Consider the following 20,985-nt stretch of genomic DNA (forward strand, 5'->3'; position numbering starts at 1 on the left):
AGTTCGAAAAATATCGCCACGATAACAAAGAAGAACCGCAATCAAATGTTATAACTGAAAGTTGCGGCGGTGTCCTAATTAACAGCTCAACGATTAACCAAAACCTCGGTGGAAATAATACCATGATCAATATTTTAGTTAGCTTTAGAGTAAACTGCAAACTTTTAGTCGGCTGATAGTTTGTTTGGGCTCATAAATCAGTATGAAGATCATTGGTTACAAGTATGATCAGGTACTAAGCAGGTATCAGACCGACTGAAACTATGATTGGAATCAAAATTTCAACTGTCAACTGTCGGCCGACTGTTTAGTCTGCTGTTTTCAGAGACTCTTAGGCCATCAATATTAGTTTTAACTGTAGGTATATTTATGACGAAAAACACGTTTATTTTATTAGACCTTGTACGCAAGAAGTTATTATTTTAATACATAATAAATTTTCATTCTATATTTTGCCGACAGCTGTTAATTAATCATGAATCCTAAATCTTATATGAACATTGAGGTTAATAATCTTTATTATTTAGGTCTACGAGAAGTCTGGAACGCTACGTAAGTAGGTTAGCACTATGCTTTTAAGCTTATTATCTTACTATGATACAATAAACAAAAATACATTATTTTGTTATTCTAAATATACTGTGATATTATATTTCCGAGTATAATAAAATTCTACTAATGTATTTTCACTTTTGATGTAATTATAATAATATAAGTAAGTGGATTATTGTTACGACAATAACAATATGGACCAACTATAACATCTATTATGAACTTCCGAAAATGTACCTACCCTTCAAAGCCCCGCATCTAATAATTTTCCTTCGGGGAATTCCCTGACTATTATGGCAACCACAAAACGATGTTACCAAAATCGGGGGGTAAGTTCTTGCGTGAGTCATTGCGCATGCGTTGTATATGCTAACTCGATACTATTAATTTGTTCACACGTTTTAGTTATTTTGTCTTCTTCTAAATGTCACTAAACGATTGCTTAATGTGTTATGCGCTAAGGTTGCTTTTCTTAGGTGCCCAAGCACCTACAAGGGACTTCAAGGAAGGGTTCTCAAACGATAAGGTATACATACCTTAACAATCATTAAATAGTTCGAGATCCGTAGCTGTGAAAGTTGCAATGGTAATGAAATAAAAATAAATAAATAAGTAAATGGAAAAATTAACCTTATCACCTTAAATATAATAATTAAATTATTAATATCAAAGAAGCGGTAATGGCATCGATATTCCCGGTTCAACGGAACATCACTTAATGTATCATTAATGAACGTAGGTACAGGGAAAATGATAAGATTAATTGATCGTATTACAATTAATTATTGTGTTATCTGCTGAAGCGTGTCGCCAGCCGGCCTTAATGTCATCATTTTTATACGTATTTTATATAATTGTGTATCAATGACCTATGGTATACGACCCACGTAATGTAGGTAACTGGGGATTCGATTAATAAGTGATTCCACAAAATGGTCAAACAATCAATGTTATGGAGCAATAAGAGCTATATTACTGATATAGAGGTATATGTAGGTAACGTGATAGCGATAGTATGAACATACCACACCAAGTGCTCTGTGTCAGGAAAGCAGTAGTATTGTAAGTGCAATTTTTTTTTTTGTTTGATGCTTGTCCTTTTTCCACTGTTAATTAAAGCCTTGATCAAATAAACGGCCAGTATTACAGCTAAGCAAAAGCTTCTACTAATTTTGATGTCAACAGATTTAAAGATGTAACTCCAAATAGCTGCACGTATGTACCTCCGCGATGTCACTTCAATGCACAAACATCAATTACACAAAACAACATACGTTCGATTTTCACCAAAGTTCTTCCAAGAATATTTCCTAGAAACTTTTCACCTATTTGTATCAGAAGTGCGAAGTACATTCTTTGAAATGGCTTCTTTATATTATCTAACGTCAGCTTTACTCGGCACTGTTGTACTTATACAAAGTAAGTGCCGACAGACTTGCTTAGTACTTCGGTAGGTACCTATTGAGATGGTATCATCTTACAGATGGATGCGTTCCTCATCTGATATTGGTAATCTTAGTGATAGGCGAGGGTTACTAAAGCTATATATGAGAGTTTTTTTGGAATATTTATAAATCTATTAAAATCATATTGACTCTGACCGGTTAATATATATGCTTGTGATGTACTGCTAGATGAGACTGACAGAACTTTTTTAAGTTATTAATACACGCTGAAGCAGTTATTTTCTTCCTCTTGTACCTACTACAAAACAATCCATGCGTACTTATGAAGCCTATATAGATAGCTACGATCAATAACATCAGCATAGCATCTCTTTACAAAACATATTTAGTTAATTGCACCCTCGTTTCCTTTGACCTAAAGTAAAAATACTCACGGTTCTTTAACAGCAGAGCTCTGGGAAGTGATAAAATTCTCTCTCCAGAATATTACCAAGTCTACTATGACTACTATGAAAGTACCATAAAAGTAAAAGCAGTAACGATAACACTTTAATTTTACAGTCCATTGCACTTTTTCTACAGTCCTTATAATGTCATAACTTTGAGAGCCTTTTCAGAAACGTATTCTATACCGAAAATAATTTCGAACGTTTATAGACTTTGAGTTAGACTGCGCTTGATGGTAGGTATATAATATTTTATTGACAAGAATATTTTTAAGCAGTCTAATAAAGGCCAATTTCCCGTTTCTGATATGACAAAAGGAATTTATAACATTTTTCCTTATCAATAATAAACGACAGTTTATGCAAACATTTTCCTTTGCGACAAGAAATTCAAAAATAGATTCTTAGACGTATATTTTCATCAATAACGTAACAGTTTGCAAAGGAATACGTACTATGGATTTTCCTTATAATTAAGGCGACAGTTCATTGCCTCGAGACCCCATAAAATATCTATCAATCATAATAAAACGTTCACGGAACGATAGTTTAATTAACGGGAGGACCCAGTGGGGCCTTTAATACACACGATTACACTTTTAGTTATCAGTCATCTGATACAATCGGATGTGTTAAATCATCGTCTTCTGACGGAGTTCAATGCTCGATGATATTAATTTATATACTAACTAGCTGTTGCCCGCGACTTCGTCTGCGTGGGCAATATAGAATTGTCAAAATACTATTTATCTCGTAGGTGTATTTTGTGTAGGTATATGTATGTGTGGCCATTTATCATCATCATCATCCCCCTGCCCTTATCCCAATTTTATTTGGGGTCGTTATTATGTTTTCTCCTTCCACACTCTTTTATCTGCCGTCGTCTCTCACGTGTGACCATTTATATTTAAATGAAAGAAGTAAAGTTTGTGACTTTGTGGAAATCTCTGGACCTGGGGCGTAAGTAATTCTCACAGTGTCAACAGTCACAGTCTTACCATGGATAACGTGGTGTCTAGTGCACTGGGTTGAGGAGATCATATAGGTAGTCACTCCAAGTAAAATATTGGTACTCAAACAGATTCGGTTTGACCGGAAGCCAACAGCCACATAATTGGGAAATAGCTGGGTGGATGTCATTAGGCAGGCACATAGTTTCACTACAGGGGGTAACACTTGAGGATTTTCTGTGCACCAGGCCAATATCTGTGAGAGTCCAATTCATGTACTTGAACCCCAGTGGGGCCCAGTAGGGCCAAGGTCTGCCGGGGCTGCGGGATGATTGTTCGAAAGAGTTACCTCGGCCCCAGTTACCCGGTGGTGACAGCCGGGCGCCATCTCCATGAGATCAGAGTTGGGAATATACGTTTTCAAAAAATAATAGTACATTTAGCGAAAACCCGTTTTATAGCAATTCTGTCTTTGTAACTGAATGATATGAATGATGTAAACGTAGATATATAAAAGGGGTTTTTTTAAACTCAACTCGGGTCTGACTGTGACTGTTCGTAATCGTGAACAGTGTATCAGGATCAGAAGTTGAAAGCAAGTTTGTCTCTGGTATGCGACGCGTAATTTGTACGTTTTCAGGCGCGATAAAGGGGTATTTCTATCTGCACTTTGTGCCTAGGCTTGTTTCTAAAGCTACGGAAACTTACCTTAACTCACGCTTAGCAGCGCTTGCGAAAGACAGATTTTTCTCCTTTCTTCTAGGATCCATAAGCGTTACATGTCTTGAAAAAATATTTAAGGTTTACTTACTACTACTAATTTAACGTAAGTTGCTTTTAAGCCTCCACATTAATGGAAGATAAGCTAAAATAATACCTCAGCTCAATTTTTTTATGAAAAAATGCACAACTCCATCTATGACTTTAAATGATAATTATTGTTCCACTAATGTCTTTTCACCTTGCTGCTTTGTCAAATTTGTTGTATTTTATATACCACAGATGGAGCCGCTGTGACCATGGCTGAATAATTTTACCCCTGTTGACCGGGATAAAAAGTAGCCTATATGTTAATCCAGGGTACCACCTATCTAAATAAAAAAAAACAATCAAATCTGTTTAGCCGTTTTTGCGTGATTGAATAACAAACATACATCCTTACATTCTCACAAACTTTGACATTTATAATATAAGTAAGATATAAGTAAGATTTTGTCAAGGAGTACGGTAGACTCGATCGAAACCTTATATGTATGAATAACAAAACATAAAGAAATATTGATTTTGAATCGACAACATATATCCGCAAAATTCGGATTATGGAGAATTTCGTTAAATTCAAATGGCCCTGACAGACAAAGCGCAGTATGACAGCCATATTTGTCAATAGATATAGATAACAGTAGATAGATCGACCATTATGTGATTTCTGGTGAAGCCAAAAACGAAACACACTTTTTTATGTAGAAGTTATAGTATTTAGAGTTACGTATTAGTATTTATAGCGTTTCTTAATTTTTGGAATCAATTCATAGAAAATGTTAAACATTTTTCAAAGTATCGCTTGTTTTGTTACAAAAATTTGTCTTTTACACATTCGGGGGCCAGCTACATGCCTCTACAGTGGTCAGTTTTTGGCCTCTTATCGCATAAAATTATGTGTCACCTATTGCCTATCTATCAAACGGTAGTGGGTTTCTAAATCTATGACAGCATAAATGACAAAAGGATTGACATCTGCGTACTAATAAAAAAAACCGGCCAAGTGCGAGTCAGACTCGCGCACGAAGGGTTCCGTACCATTATTTATAAATCGGACAAAAAAATCACGTTTGTTGTATCGGAGCACCCCAAAATATTTATTACATTCTAGTTTTCAGTATTTGTTGTTATAGCGTCAATAAAAATACATCATCTGTGAAAATTTTTTTCTCTAACTATCACGGTTCCTTAGATGCAGCCTGGTGACAGACGGACGGACAGACGGACGGACGGACGGACGGACAGACAGAGGAGCGAAAACAATAGAGTCCCGTTTTATCCTTTGGGTACGGAACCCTAAAAACAAAAAAATACAGGATTCAGAAAAAGAAACAGCAAAACTCAAAAGAGGCCGTCTATACCTACTGATTTAACAAAATATTAATAAAAATACGGTTTATCCCTGTTGACCGGGATAAAAAGTAGCCTATATGTTAATCCAGGGTATAACCTATCTACATACCAAATTTCAACCAAATCGGTCCAGCCGTTTTTGCGAGAAAGAATAACAAACATACATCCATACATTCTCACAAACATTCACGTTTATAATATATGTAGGATGTAGGATGTAGGATGTAGGATGTAGGATGTAGGATGTAGGATGTAGGATGTAGGATGTAGGATGTAGGATGTAGGATGTAGGATATGAAACATTTTTTTTTCAATTCATTTTAAGAGTGCTTAAATTGGAACAATCATAATTATTAATCATCATAAACAGTAATTTATTCTGAATTGTTACAAAAGTAAAACGAAACAATATTTTTTAACGCAGCTTTTCCAAACCACCAATAAACAACGTACTGTTTCCAAAATATATATTTTTTTTTCAAGACCGCGAACACCAAAATAATTCTCGACCCGAAAAAAATACGCACAACATTCTATACCATACCAATAGTTTGTAATCCTAGAAAATAATTTGTGAGTCCGATAAAGAATAGAGGACTAGAATACAGATTCCCGTTTTCAGTGAAAAGCTGTGTGTGGAACAATCGCGGAATAAAAACGTTCGTACACCGCTATTGGCGCTGACAAAGTGAGTGATAGAACTCGCTGAATAAAGTTTGTTCTCCTAAAAACGTATTTATTTGGATACAGTCGTGGCTAGCTGATTTTTCCTACCTTCAAAATGGTAATGAGAATGGAAATTCGTCGTGTGAGCCAAAAAATGTCCACTGCTGGACAAAGGCCTCCCCTAATTTGCTCGATCTTCAGCAACCCGCATTCTCTCTGCTAGCCAGAGAGATCATCATCAGTCCATTTAGTACGTAGCCTGCCCACTCTGCGTAGTCGCAACATTTCTCTGGATGGAAATTCATCACAACATATAATATTATAAACGTCCATTCACGATAACTCAAAAAGTACGTAGACTTTAAAATTATTTATATTCACCAGCTGGTTTAACACAGCGTTTCAACAAAATTTTCGTTGTATTTATAGTAAAAGGGAAATACAATCCATATTTAAATCAGTAGTCTTCAAAGCTTTGACGTCGAGTGTACTCACAATAGTTACCGTAACTCGTAGGTCCTATGCAAATAAGGAAGAGTTCGATACTTTTGAATATGTATGCAGCGTTGTGGAGAACCTAACTAGAGCCCACAAACAGAAAGGAAAATGATACGCCAGTGATTTTGTGTTGACTTTCAAAACTTGATATTGAGGGTTTGTTTGTTTCACAGCAGTTAGTATACTCTTTTTCAATATTGAAATAAAAACTCATGAACAGTTAACGTACTCTTGTACTTACATTTCCCACGTATTTACATAATATAAAAATATCGGCTTTACAAAACAATAAGTGCAAAACCAACGGGCCTTTTATGCCAATGCATGAATAACTCGCAATGCAAAAGAAAATAATAATATTTTGAATAAAAAGGTACTCTCGTTCAATTTTCACACCTCGGCGGTTAATAAAATTTGCATTTGTAAATATTAAACGAAGCGGCCATGCACTCGAAAAGATTGCCTGTTCCGATCCCCTGTCGATCTTTGTCAGGAATCTGTCGATTGGGGAAAACCTGAATAATATAAAATTTTCATACGATTGTGTATAACCCTTATGGTAAAAGTTTGCTCTCAATCATGGGGAGTTTCCCTCTGAATATAATTTTCGCGTTGTATAACCCTTTTAAAATGGTTCAGATTATATATTACACTTGCCACTTACGTTCAACTTAACCTAGACCTGAATTCTTAAATTGCGTTACACGATACAGAATGTGAAAATAATATTTCCCTCTAAAGCTTTCAATCAAATATCAAATATGATTCAGCAGTACGGGTTCGGGAACATTTCCGAATCGACGCTGTCAATCGTCTAAAGTTCTTGTAACGACAGGCTCCCTGTCATCCAACCGTGCTGAAGTTCAAGCGTCTGTTTCGAGTGGAGAATGTTCATTTGTGAGGTTAAAATGGGTCACACGGCATGCAAGCAAAGTTTAAAGCTGCGGCTTGGCTTTTATTGTACTTCTCTAAGTTGGGAGTTTACAATAGCTGGAACTACTAATTTAATTATGCTATGCACTGTTCTACCACTAAAAGTTTAATACGAGCCAAATGGTATGTTTTCAGAAATAGAGACGTCGGTTTTATTACACTCATTTGAGGCGAGATTGTGTTACTATTTTAAAAGCAATACCAGGAATTTCAGAAACTGTAAACTGTATTATTATGTTATACTTGGTTTAAGTTGCTTTTAATGTGGTGTGACCCAACTTGATTAAGTTTACTCACCAAAGAAAGAGGTTAGTAAAGTTTTGACATCCGACAAGGGGATTTGTGACCGCAGAGCCAGTTTATCTCAAGTTTCAATCCCTCGCTATCTGCCATTTATCAAGCGAACATCCTTATTTGTATGCTATAAACACACTAATCTTTGTTACGAGGTATTTAATTCTAGATTGCACGTTAAAATTAAAATTCCGAGCACATTCTCGCCTGCATTGCGTTCTAATCTGAACTAAATTAGTTCTAATGCAGTTGTCCTCTCCGGGCTTCTAACGTGAAATAGGATTTTATCTCTGTGTCAGATCATGTTAACTTGATTCTACAACCACAGCAAACATTTGTTACTACTCTTAAATCTTCAACATTATTTCATTAAATTTTGTACTGGGAATCTGTGAATGAGAAAAAATTGTTAACACTCGGGAAAAAGGGCATAGAAACCCTTATACATATACCTACCAACTTTTTGTTCTCTTGAGAATTCGTAGGTATTTCTGATTTTTCCTCTTCCGTGTTTTTAGAAAAGTGATTTTAAATATGTACTACCTCATCTATCATTGGACCACAACTGCTCTTGGGAACAGATTAAACACAAGTATATTTCTTAATATCATACAAAACTTCAGATTAATCTAGAACTACAAGTTAAGCTAAAGGCGATTACCGAATACAGTAAGTTATTAAATCCTAAACTTAACAGTTAACAGTTACGTTCGTTATCTCCACAAAGGGCCTCTGAGATCGAGACAAAAGTTTTACAACCAAAATTAGTTCTAAAGGAGATAATATTCGTGACGCCGACTGTGTAACTTTGTACTGCGTTTGTTGTACTGTGGTTAAGCGAACGAACTATTCCACCGAGTTATGTTATTACTTTCGCTATAAATAGAAACTATTGGGAACGGAAGGTCGGTTCGTATCTTTATGTGTCCATTGTTTCCAGTAGGTGGCGTTTACGACGAATATTTCTTGTGTTTCAGTTTTAGTACTAACTACTGTTTCTTTAGGCTTGTAATTTTTTCTTCGTATTTTTCTTGCAACATTTTTTACAGTTTAGTGTGTAGTGCTAAGAAGTTATTATCGTAGCAGAAGTGAATTATAAGAATATTCCAAGAAGATAAACGTTATAAAGCGGAACTGGTATTGTATAGGTAATAATAAAAATGTTTAAGATCTCGTATAGTGAATTTTAAAATTCCATCAGCACTTAAGGATTTAATTATTTCAATCTCTCTTCTACTTCCAATCCAAGCTTCGCCGGAGTACCTATTCCTTTCCTACACTATCATCATCTCAGCCATAGGACGTCCACTGCTGAACATAGGCCTCCCCCTTTGATCTCCACAGATACCTGTTGGAAGCGACCTGCATCCAGCGTCTTCCGGCGACCTTTATAAGGTCGTCTGTCCACCTCGTTGGTGGACGTCCTACGCTGCGCTTGCTAGTCCGTGGTCTCCACTCCAGCACTTTTCGGCCCCATCTGCCATCTGCTCTGCGAGCAATATGGCCTGCCCATTGCCACTTCAACTTGCTAATCCGGTGGGCTATATCGGTCACTTTGGTTCGTCTACGGATCTCCTCGTTTCGGATTCGATCACGTAGAGAAACACCGAGCATAGCCCTCTCCATAGCTCGTTGAGCGACTTTGAGCTTTGAGATGAGGCCGATAGTGAGAGACCACGTTTCGGTGCCGTAAGTCATCACTGGTAACACACATTGGTTGAAGACTTTCGTCTTGAGGCACTGAGGTATGTCGGACGAAAAGACATTGCGTAGTTTCCCGAACGCTGCCCAGCCGAGTTGGATTCGGCGGTTGACCTCTTTCTCGAAGTTGGACCTACCTAATTGGACTACTTGTCCTAGGTAGATATATGAGTCAACAACTTCGAGTACCGAGCTTCCAACAGAGACTGGGGTGGGCTGAACATGGACATTTGACATAATTTTCGTCTTGTCCATGTTCATTTTCAGGCCCACCGTTGTGAAACTCGGTCGAGGCCCTCGAGCATCATACTGAGTTCCTCCATCGACTTTGCCATGACTACGATGTCGTCGGCAAACCGAAGGTGAGTGATGTATTCGCCGTTGATGTTGATGCCAAGTCCTTGCCATTCCAGGAGCTTGAAGGCGTCTTCCATTGCGGCGGTAAACAGTTTCGGGGAGATAACGTCCCCCTGTCTTACGCCTCTTCTCAATGGAATCGGCTTCGTGCTATGCTCCTGTACTCGGACCGACATGGTGGCGTTATTATACAAACACTTCAACACCTCGATGTACCGATAGTCAATATGGCATCGCTGGAGTGACTCAAGTACCGCCCATGTTTCCACCGAATCGAAGGCTTTCTCATAGTCCACAAACGCTAAGCATAATGGCAAGTTATACTCCTCGGTCTTCTGTATAACTTGCCGCAGCGTATGGATGTGGTCTATGGTACTAAAGCCTCTTCGGAAACCGGCTTGTTCGGGAGGCTGGAAGTCATCAAGCCTGTGTTTGAGACGGTTCGTGATAACCCTTGAAAACAGCTTATAAACATGGCTTAGAAGTGTGATGGGTCTGTAGTTCTTCAACAGGCAGTTGTCACCTTTTTTGAAGAACAACACCACCCCACCCCTGCTCCATGCTTCAGGCGTTTTGCCCTCGGACAGGACGGAGTTAAAGAGCTTCTGGAGGACTTTAAGTACCGGTGTTCCACCCGCTCTCAGAAGCTCTGAAGTGATTCCGTCCTCACCCGGCGCCTTGTTGTTCTTAAGCTGCTTCAGGGCCATCCTAATCTCGTACAGACTGATGTCCGGGATATCTTCGGTATAATGTCGGGACAGCTTGGCTCTTGGATCTCCTGCCAAGCTGTTGACGGGCTTTGCGACCGAAGTGTATAACTGTCCATAGAACCTCTCAATCTCGCCTAAAACCTCTGCCTTGGTCGACGCTATGCTGCCATCCTCCCGTTTCAGCTTAGTCATCTGGCTTTGCCCAATAGACTTGTCCTTTGCGAACACTTTGGAGCCTTGGTTTCGCTGTATGGTCTCTTTAACACGATTCGTATTAAAGAGACGCAGATCGTGTCGCAAGGACTTGGATATTCGTCTATTGAGCTGCCTATATGACTTCGCGTCGTGGGAAGACTGCAACTGTAGCAAGCGTCGTTCAGCCATGAGGTTTAAGGTTTGGTCGGTCAGTTTATGAGGCCTATCTTTACGGCAAGGTCTAAAAAACTTAGCCCCTACCGTGCGGACAGTTTCCACTAGCCCGTCGTTGATCTCGTCCACTGACACTAAGTTCTCGAGGCAAGCAAAGCGATTAGAGAGCTCGAGTTGAAAGCTTTCCGGGTTTTGAATATGGGACCGAGTAGGTCGGAGCGTAGACTTCATCAGACTGGACCTTTCAAGTTTAACATTGATATTCAGTGAGGCTCTTACGATTCGGTGATCGCTTCCGGTTTTTACCCTGTTGATCACAGAGACATCACTGAATATCCGTCTCTTGTCGGTCATGAAGAAGTCTATCTCGTTTCTCGTGAAACCATCGGGACTCAACCAGGTCCATTTCCTGTGAGGCGGCTTCTGGAAGAAAGAGTTCATCATGAAGAGTTCCTCTTTCTCCAGAAAGTCAGCCAGCCTCTGTCCCCTAGGGTTCCGTTGCCCATATCCAAATTGCCCCACTCTCAACTCATCACCGCTTTTCTTGCCCAACCTAGCGTTAAAATCCCCCATAACAACAGTGAAGTGGGTTTTGGAACTATGTATGGCCCTACTTACGTCCTCATACATAGTCTCCACCTCATCATCGGAGTGTGACGAGGTCGGTGCGTATACCTGAATGACCTTCAGCGAATATCTTTCGGATATTCTGAGTATTAGGTATATCACCCTGTTCGACACACTGTCGATGGTTGTTATGTTGTTTACGAGGGACTTGTGAACGAGAAACCCGACACCACCTTGGGACTTTTGGTCGCCCTCCCGGTAGTAGAGCAAGTTACCAGACTTCAGGGTTACGGTGTCCTCTCCCTCTCTACGGACTTCGCATAACCCTATAATGTCCCAATGTAACTTGCTCAACTCCTCTTCCAGCTCGCAGATCTTTTCGTCAGTCCTCAATGTGCGTATGTTGTGTGTTACCAGGGCCAGTCGTCGTGGGGGTGGGTAGCCGGATCTCTTCCGGAGATTCTTAGCACCCCCTGCTCCGCCGTTACCTTGACCGCTACCCGCGCCAGGGATAGCGGAGCTGCCGGGGACTGGGGGCCTGGTTTCTGTGCTTCTCATTGGGGGGTAATTGCCTTTAATCGCCACGCTTGGCAGGCGGGTTGGCGATCGCAGTGAGGGTATGCAGTACGCGGAGGACGCTGCTGCCCGACCTCCGGTTTGTCCCTTAGTCGCCTCTTACGACACCCACGGGATGATTTGGGGGGAGCGCAATTCTAAGCCGGCGTCCCACGGCAACTACTCCTACACTATGAGACGTCTAAATCCTTTAAAAATATTTGCCTGTAACCGAAAGCCGGGCTACGTGCCTACTCGCTGTATTTCTAAACTTAGAGATAACACGTTTTAAGTGAAAAGTGGGCTTCAGTGTTCAATTTGTTTTTGTTAGATAGTAGAAGAGACTACGGTGATTTTACTTTGATAAAATCCTTTTTGGCAACTTTTTGATGCTTTAGCAGCTTAAAGGTGGAATTTTAATTAGTTTTAAAACGTTTCAGCTTGAAAACCTTATTGCTTATAGAGTTTTTATTGGAATAATTAGTATTGTTTTTCCATTAAATTTTACGTAAAAGTCCTAAAAGATGCATTTTATAGCTGTATTAACCACGGCCATCAATAACGTTTACCTAGCACTTACAAAGATAAGGTGCACCACAAAGTACCATAAACTTGAAATACCTTAGACAGTAATCACCAATTCAACTGCCAAATGATTATGGCAATTTTCCCAAAATCCTCCGCTGCACTGGTTTGCGGTAACCACAGTTACGTTATATATCTTGTCTTACCTTTAGTTGGAACCATTTTAATGCACGTTTCCATATTTATTTTTAAGTTTTAGTACTTTCAAGACTTCAAATAATAACACAGAATGCCCTTTCCACTAAATGGTTAACCAGTGGGGGATATCTATACATATAATAAATCTGTAGAGGAGTAATTTTTGTACATCTATACATATAATAAATCTGTAGAGGAGTAATTTTTGTACAATGCAGAAATTGAAAAAAAAAATAGCCAGCATGTTAAAGGATAACTAACAGAACCCATTTCCATCATTTTTGTCATTTTTGTCTGTTTGTCTGTTTGTCTGTTTGTCTGTTTGTCTGTTTGTCTGTTTGTCTGTTTGTCTGTTTGTCTGTTTGTCTGTTTGTCTGTTTGTCTGTTTGTCTGTTTGTCTGTTTGTCTGTTTGTCTGTTTATCTGTTTATCTGTTTGTTCGTTCGGGATTCACGCAAAATCTACGAATTCAATGCAGACAATGCTTATATACAAAAATTCTACGTAAGTTGAGGTATTACTTAGTTTTTGTTTCATCGAAATCGATTCACTCTATCAAAAGATATGATTAATTTTGTGAATTCAAGATGTGAAATGTTACGACACGCAATCTGTTGGTCAAAACTGAACATTTGAAAGTTGTACTTATATTAGTTGATCGGCCTATTATTAATCTTTACACAGAAAATCACACCTTTATAAGTAACTTCGGAAGAAAAAAAGAAATGAAAATTTTGTTTAGCCAAGGTTAAAGTAGCTCCATCTGTGGTAAAAATACATCAAATTTGTCAAAGGAGCGAGGAGATGGTAATGACAATTAATTACCATACATTCTTTATAGAGGATTATTATTTCAATAGATGGAGTTGTGTATTTTCCGTAATTCACCATATTTAAACACGTAGTGTAATTTTTCGATAGACATTTCAATAGTGTTTGTCAGTTTGCCGTACCACATCAAAATCCAACTATAATTATTACCTTGATGAAAGGAAAATTAATTGTTCTCAGCCAAATTTAAAACGGTGCCATCTAAATTATTTTTTGAACATTATGTCAAAAATGATGACTTTAGTGGAACAGTTAATTATCATTTAAAGTTACAGATGGAGTTCATATCAGGATTTTTTCATAAACATAGTTTAGCTTATCTTCCACTAATGTGGTGGCCTTAAAACAAATTACTTTGAGTGAGTAGTATTAAGTAGACCTTTAATATTTTGTCTGATGCAAAATATGTAAACTTAATCCTAGAAGAAAAGAAGATCTATCTCTCGCAAGCGCTGCTAAGCGTGAGGTAGGTAATGTAGGCTTCTGTAGCTCTAAAAACAAGCCCAGATACAAAGTGCAGATAAGAAATGGTAGCTTTCTCGATTTAATACCATACACACGGGAACCAATTTAATACCATGGAAACGTACAAATTACGCGTCGCATACCAGAGACATGCTTAATTTCAACTTCTGATCGCAAATACACTGTTCACGATTACGAACAGTCTCAGTAAGACCCGAGCCAAGTCTAAAAAAACACCTTTTATATAAAACTACGTTTGATGTCATTCAATTACAAAGACAGAATTGTTCTCTGTTGCAAATCCTATCCACCTATATCCTATCCTAATCCAGCATGCATTGCAGGTGTGCATTGCACAAAAACCAAGGGTATCCTATTCGAGAAGTCAAAAGAGTCGGCCTGCCAACGTCAGCGTTTGCGCTAAGCAAGTGTTCTTAATAGTACCATCAGAATTACATCCATCGTTGAATGAGGTGAATAAATTTTCAGAAACCACAATAACAGTAGGAGCCAAAGCGTATGATCGCTTCATAGAGCTCTGATTGGCCCCAGGTGACCAAGTCAGGTCTGATTTGTTCGTTCATCAGATCTTTGAAAGTGTTTCGGTGGATACTTACTGTCGTCCTGTTTACGTGTGACACAAAATATGGTATATAAACGTTCTCTGCAAGAGCGAAATTTTCCCGGTGTGCGGTAGTGACGCACAGTATACAACACTTCTGTTTCTTTTGATTTGCTGGCTCCACCAAGAAATGACAAATTGCGAGCGTACATTTTGAAAATCTTGGCAAAACTGCAGGTTTCAAGTACGAACACATGAAGTGGACTCTCACAGATACGTGCATTTTGCCTATTCGTGAACTAATGCAAACATTTCGGTGGAGTCCCTCCCGGTTTAGACCTCCCCCACATTAGGCGTGCGCGATCCTCGGGCGTGTGAGTAGCGCGTGCGTCGCGGGCACGCTGCGTGAGCGTCGCGTTTTGCTACCCTGCGGCATTTGCAGCGCGCTCGACTTGACGTTTAACTGCTAAGGCGTTTAGCGGGCGGCGGGGATAGCGGGCGAAGGGGTAAGAACGGAACTCAAGCGCCGCGTGCTCGCCACGAGCGCGTCGCTTGCACTCTTCACACATGCCACAGGGCAGCAAAACGCGACTTTCACGCAGCGTGCTCGCGACGCCCGCACTACTCACACGCCCGAGGATCGCGTACGCCTAATGTGGGGTCAGCCTTACCATAGTGAGTAAGTGCACAGAAAATCCCCAATTCATACAAGTCATACAAGTGTTGTTCCCCAGTAGTGAAACTATCCTACCCTATGCGCCTGCTGATGATGATGACTCATTTTATCATCCATCCAGCTATTCCCCAACTATGTTGGTGTTGGCTTCCAGTCACCGAATCTTGGAGCGACTACCTATCTACCTATCTTCAATCCAGTCAACTACACAAGACGATATCCATGGTACCTAAGACTGACAGACTATCTGGCTTCTGATTAGTCGTAGCAGCTGCAGAAAATGTACAAATGACAGCTTTGTCAGACTCAAAGCATATAGACATAGATTATAGCTGTTTCCTGTGAAAATTACTTACGCACCATACGTAATAATTTTCCAAATTGGCTGACTAGATCCAGAGATATTCACAACGTCACAAGCTTTACTTCTCTTGTTTAGATAAATGGTCACATCCACAACACAACCTTGATCAATGAATCTATGCGACTGCTAAGTGCTAATCCTAATTATACTGTCACGTGAAAGAATGCACCTACGGGATAAGTAGTATTTTGACTATTCTATATTGCCCACGCAGACAAAGTTGCGGGCAACAGCTAGTCTTCAATAGAATCTGAAGATCTGAAATGGATGATGACACATAGCAACTCCTTCTGAATTCGCGATCCCTTGTCTTCTGTGAGGGATATAAAAATAAGGAACATCTAATTTATACGGTTAGTTAATTTATCTGTACCTAATATAAATTAACATGTGAATATATCTTTGCTAATCAATGGATAATTCCTAATTAGAAGGCTTATTTAGCAACCGCATCAGCCATTCCTAATCACATGTAGTTAACTAACTCAATTCGTATGCAAAGATGGTCAGCGGTCACGTCGCTTCATCGGTCCGACGTCTAATTTGATACAGAATTCGTGTAATTTATCTCGTTGGGTAATGCTTACTAAGATCATTGATAATGCCTACTATATCTACTCGTATCTAAGGAAAAATATATCTGAATTGCCTAGGTATTTAATGTCAATTTACTTCGAGTAAACAATTAAATTACAATATACCAAATTATAAGAAACAAAGTCCATTCCTTTGAAATAAATGGAGACCAAAATTCCAGGTCTTATTCTTCAAACAGAAAGCTTTTACAAACCTATTACTGAAGCCAATTAAAATTGGGAAATGGTCCTACTTTACCTCTTTCAAAGTAGTACACTAAAACGTCTACCGAAGCAAATATTACAATTACCAAAATTATGTTTCGACAACTGACTGAATATCTGAAACTTTCAGATGACGAACTTTATTCCAACTTGTAAATTGATTATCTACCTGTTTGCAAAGTTATTTGATATAATTACTATAGTTGTTATATTATTTTCGTATTGAATTTAATTTGTTTTAGTTTGTTTTCAAATACCTAAATTGGTAAGGTACGGATGTTGTTTGGAATTTGCATAACCTTTGATATTAGCATTGTTGTAGTATTGGAAATCTAGATTAATTTTGAAACAAATAGATGGTATGATTAGTTTCGGTGTAAATTATTTACAATCGGATATCAATTGTTTCAATATGTACGCGATTCAAATAAGTATCATGAATTCGATGTTATTACGCCTACCGTACGCTTCTATGATAGGTCAGATAGGCAACCGCTTCTTGTAAAGCACTGGTACTCAGCTGAATCCGGTTAGACTGGAAGCCGACCCCCAAATAGTTGGGAAAAAGGCTCGGAGGATGATGACCGTACGCTGCCATGATATACAAAAAGGCGCCTCACCTACCTTTCTTATGGCATTTCTTCGATATTTCTTTTCTCTGTGATATGTCCCAGCGAACATGCTTATGTTTTAGATGACGCAAAAGTAAGGTAAGCCTTTGTTTCACGTGTGACAGACAGACGATTTGTCTTACGAAATCTGAATGTTACCAGTGACTCTATTTGTTAGTACACTGTAACCTTGAGAGAACGTAAGCATCTCAGGATTGAAAGGATATACTGAGCTCTGATTTATTTAACCTCATTGTTAGAAGCTGATACTTCCAAGGATTGATCTATTGTACTTTACTTACATATCAAATGAGTTTCTACACCTACCTACATACTTACTCGAAAAGTGTATTATTTTTTGTTAACTGTCAATAAAAATAAATGCAATGACTCTAAAATCAATTATACTATTAACACAATTTCTAAAATAATTATTCTCTTGCATAAATAAATGCATTTTTTTCTTAAAATGCTAATTGGATGGACTGAAATTAATAAAGAACTCATTCATGCGTAACTGGCCTTAATTTGAATCCAATACAGCGAAAATGTGCGAAAAAAAAGCAAAAGAAATAAGAATGGCTCAAAAAAGCATGAAAAAACACTGCGGCGTCAAACAATACACTTTTTATTGGCTGCGTTTAAATGAACAACGAAATTGTTTGTTCATATTGAAATATTGGAGAAAAAACAAACAGAAATATACAGTTGTGGAAGTCAAATACATATCTCCTTTTATTTTCGTATAACTAGTATTTTTACCGCGGTTCCACTCTTTGTTACCAAATAACGGCGAATATTTTTCAAAAAAAAAACTGCAGATGTCAGAAAGACTCTATTGTATTCTATTTCACTAAAAAGGGTATACAATATCCCAATCAAAAAGGTTTTAAAGTTCCCCTAATCAAAATAGAGGCAAAAACTTTTTAAAACACTGTACCACAAGCTAAATTCGCTATAACATTTCAAACAAAGTTCGGATCCAATGAATACGATTTTACCAGCTTGACAGCCAGACATTGTACCTAGATTGTTCCCGTGAAAAGTTGCTACTAATGAATTGGCTTGTCAAAATGTTCCACGCAACTTTTATCTGAGTATTGGCGTATATTTTGAGAAATGAGTACTATATGTGCTGCGAAATAAAAAGCGGTAAATTCATGAGTAAGCCACTCGTGGTATTGAATAACTTATGTGTGTAAAAAATGTACCTATGTTTTAGTATGCTTCAAGAAATTAACAATCACAAGCATACATGTAGTGCACGTAGCAATTACAAGCTCTTTAAAATAAAGTGTACATTTAAGACAGTACAGTAATTGTCGTAGAACTAAATCTAACAAAACCATTACATTTCGTCGTTTCGGTCTCAGGTATCCACTAGTTTGAACATTACTTGCCATTTAAGCCACACACCACGATTCTGGGAACTGTGGCACAGGATACAAGGTGCTAGAGTACCTAACAGCAAATTAATGCTCCAGCAAGTATTGCAATATGCAAAACTACAGGGAAATCTAGAATTGTCTAAAGTGATGGCATTTATATAGTTAAACTAATACCTGTAGCCGCATATATTCTAACTTACCATGCAAGCTCAACTTGAACATGGGAAACCAACTTTCCCACTCAAATTAGACCATAAACTTGTTGCTATACAAAGTACGTGGTAGAAAGAGACAACACGATGTCAAAGGCTTCCGATTTGAACCTTTCGTAAAAGGCCATTAGTCAAACCGAGCTTTTAAACTGTGTAAATGACATGATTTATATCGTGGACGGTGATTTTTACTCTTTTTTACTTTCAACGTCTATTTTGAAATGTTGCGCACATTCCATTTGGCCGTGAAAGCAAGTAAAATGAAAAAGCCACTCAAGTATAAACGCTTTAGTTGGTACGTTGGTTCCGTATAAAATGAATGGTAGAGTGGACTTTAATGCAGTGTTTATAAACAAAATAAATGAATTTACAACGAGGACATTTTACTAATTAGTCACCAAACTTTTTCTAATTATAGAATAAAAACCAGATAGTGTATAAAAGCTTATTTGTCAGGTAGGTATTACATGAAACAACTTAAGTATTTAAATATGATTATAGATTTTTTTATTTATTTATTTAACTTTATGCAATCCTAAAATTACAAAAGGCGGACTTAATGCCATAGGCATTTTCACTAGTCAACCTTAGGGTGATGCAGAGATAACATGGCAGGTGCATTCATTACTTAAAAATTTTATATATTTGTATTAAAAATAAATCAGAACAACGAAACATTCAAACAGAATTCTATATTATATACAAACTATTTATAGTATCGCAATTGTTTTCGCTTTGTCAGCTGCCACGCTCGGCGTGACATCGACAAAGTGATAAAAAAATTCGGGCCACTATAAAAAAAAACCTAAAATATTCGCTAGTGTACAAAAATAATACGTTGAAAGCGGATTATTTCCGTACGAACCACCGCACCAGTCACAATCCAATTTCCTAAGTTTTGGAAATGCGACATCTGTCTGCCCCAACAATGTGTATGAAAAATGCTGGATCTTTTTATATGAATAAGTAAACTCATAATCGTATGTTTAGTAAAATTAAAGAAGTTTTGGTTGATTGTAACATGACTAATGCATGTAGTAATAGAATGCTTGGTCTCACCTCATTGATGGAATATATTTACTGCTTATATCATACCTCATAACATTTTTGCGACTGGTAATCAGAAATGAGGCATATGTCGATGTCTACTGTTGCAGCACTGCTGAGGTATGCCGTATTCGTTATTTAATTTCGTAATTGAAACATAAAGTATCTTTTATTTATTTTGTTATTTTTCGGCTATTAATTAGAAACAGTATTATTATTACTTTACTACCGTAAATCTCATATTAATCGTACTAAAGAGCAGGATTTCTCCTTTCATAGAATTAGTACGTATATCGAGTCATCGATATAGTGATATATCGGCTGAGCGCGTTTGTACCGAGACGTTTTAGTTTATTCCAAGAACGTATTCCATCGTACAAGAGATTCTATATCTTGAAATGGGTCTTAGAATCGATTGTGGATCGTCGCAGATCCGATAAGACTGATAAATTTATTTTACTGATTGATATATTTGCCGGATTTGGTAGAACTTTTTAAGGCTGGATTTATATTTAGCCTTATAAACAGTGGAATTTATATAGAAGTAAATAATATTTTAAGAGGAATCTAATTCCTAAAAACATGTTTAATTTATATAAATATAATTGTGTTCCATTAATGACAAAATTAGAATCATATTTCAAAATTAATTGCTCTAATAAATTCTACTATCACATCATAGCATCAATAACATTTTAATCGAAATCGGCAAAGTTTAATTAGCACGGCGTAATAATTCATTATAAGCTCCTCAACTGATATTTGATCAATATCAAAAACACCTGACTGTCGGGATATTAATGGATCAAATTCTGCCAAATTATAAAAGAAGATCTAATAATATATTAAATTAATTAGAAACATACTTAACGTATAACTTCCTGGTTATACGATGCTCTTGATAGGTACATATTTGGGAATAATTATATCATAGTTAAAGGCTATTTAAACACTCGTACCTTTTGCACGTGATCACCAGTTCAAAAATGCTAGAAAATTTTACTATATTATATGTTTGGATACTGTTTTAAGCGCCAAAAGAAGAACAAGTTAGAAACCAAACAGATCTCCATTTAGTTGCTAGGCTCCAACTCCTGTCAGGAACATAATATAATTACTCTTTTATCGCTCAACGCACTTCTGATAAAAATGTTTATTGTTTGCACAACGTAAAGCGAATGCGGGCGC

This window comes from Helicoverpa armigera, chromosome 17 (assembly GCF_030705265.1).
Source record: "Helicoverpa armigera isolate CAAS_96S chromosome 17, ASM3070526v1, whole genome shotgun sequence".
Taxonomy (NCBI): Eukaryota; Metazoa; Arthropoda; class Insecta; order Lepidoptera; family Noctuidae; genus Helicoverpa; species Helicoverpa armigera.